Source organism: Curcuma longa, chromosome 15 (assembly GCF_044706935.1).
Source record: "Curcuma longa cultivar G26 ecotype Majalengka, Jawa Barat chromosome 15, ITB_CL_G26_1.1, whole genome shotgun sequence".
NCBI classification, from domain to species: Eukaryota; Viridiplantae; Streptophyta; class Magnoliopsida; order Zingiberales; family Zingiberaceae; genus Curcuma; species Curcuma longa.
This window is the reverse complement of record NC_133875.1, coordinates 6,105,056-6,106,888: the sequence shown is the minus strand read 5'-3', so window position 1 is coordinate 6,106,888 and position 1,833 is coordinate 6,105,056. Positions and strand designations below refer to the sequence as shown.

At 39.7% G+C, this 1,833-nt stretch overlaps 1 pseudogene; it reads right to left on the bottom strand.

Moving 5' to 3' along the window:
- Window positions 1-420: 420 nt before the first annotated feature.
- Window positions 421-1,453, bottom strand: LOC141846756 (uncharacterized; annotated as a pseudogene).
- Window positions 1,454-1,833: the final 380 nt, after the last annotated feature.

Sequence of the window (1,833 nt, the reverse complement as noted above, 5' to 3'; positions counted from 1 at the left end):
TTGCAAAATATTCAAAACTGTAAATTGAAGTATATCTTCACAATATTGTCACAAATATACATGAAGTACTCTTATATTTCTTTGCAAAAAGTAGCTAGCCTTGATTTGATTTCACTAACAAAAGTTGCAAAATAGATAGATGTTGTGATCGATGATTTGTGGAGTCAGAAGCAATCAAAGCAACAACATAAAATAAAATATTTGCTAATACAATGAATACCAGTGGTTTGAGCTTGAAATCAATAACTAATAATTGGAGGAGTATTAATTGTTTCACAATATTATCTCAAATACACGTTACTGTTCTCATCGATCTTGAAAAAAAAAAAAAAGTTAACCTGATTCAGTTTTACAAACTAAAGTTACAAAACATGCATGTGTTCCATAGCCACATAAAAGCTTCAATATTTGCACCAAAAACAGATCATTATTCAAGAAAGCATGAGTTTTGATTTGAATCTACGGCCAGAAAAGAACAGATTAAATCAAGTGCAATGACACCAGACATTACTGATACATGATAACTGACACTATAATGCCTCCGGCTGTGACGTTTGCTCTTCCTCCTGCTGTTCTTCTCGTCAGAATCACTATCTGAAGCAGATTCAGACTCAGAAGAATCAAAGGATGAGCTATACCTTCTTCTATGTCTTCTTTTCTTGTGTTTCCTTCTTCGTCGCCTCCTGTCTTCTGAATCCGAGGATGCGTAGCTGGAGCTAGATTCACCAGATGAATCTTCAGAACCAGTCACTGAAGACTCACTATCTGAGTCAAACACTGAAGCTTCGCTGCTTTCCTCCTCTGAAGCAGTACTGGATCGGTGCTTCCTTTTGCTCTTTGTGCCACTATTCCCTCCAATCTCCTTAGCATGCTTTTCCTCCCTTGCTTCCTTCCCAATGTCAGGGTTGTCAATTTCATAAGATACTGACAGGGTCATCTTCAACTTAGGGTTCTTCAGCTGCTGAGTTCTAGAGGGCCGAGCCATATAGACACGCTCGTTCTTGCACTCATAAGTCCAGTGGCCACTGGCCAGCTTGATAACACTTCTGGCACTGTGAAGCACCACCAACAGAGGAAGCAGAAGACTTCAAATCCTTCCTCTCACCCAATCTGACTGCTTTCTCTGTGCTCATTAGATACATTTGACGCTTTGCTTCCTTTCTTTCCTGCCATCGGCTCGGTCCTTCTTCCTTCTGCCCATAGGCATTCACATTTCGGGCTGCTGCGGTAGCAGCTCGCTCAGCTTGAGCCCTACTAAGACCCTTTGCAGCTGAAAGTGCTGCTGCTTTGACCCGGTCAGCAGCAGCCTGGGACTTCTCTTCTTTCTTGCTCGACATAGCAGACTGCAAAACTAGACCAATCTAGAACTCCTAATGACCTGCAAATGAAGACCAAATTGAATCATTTAGATCACAGCTAGACGACAAATTTAGCCAAGTTATTCGACCGACGCGAGAAAGATTCAAAAAACTCAAACACAACCTTCAGATCGATTAACGAAAAAGGGAAAAACAGAATAGGAAAAAAAGGAGCCAGATAACCACTATCACAGCTAATCAATCAATTCAAACTTATAAAGGATTTTAAAACAGATTACTGGTGAGGAAAAAGATGGAAATCCATGAATTACTGACCCCATCAAAAATCAATCATGAAGCGAACGATCCAATTTATAACGCAAATAAGAGAAAAGGAAGAAGAAATTCATAAAAGAACTTCACCGGTAACACAAAATAAACAATCATTGATATTGAAGATGGATCGCGAAATCGATTTCAGGAAGAAAACATGCAGAAAAAATGGATCGAGAGATGTTGATCACCGTGAAGCGAA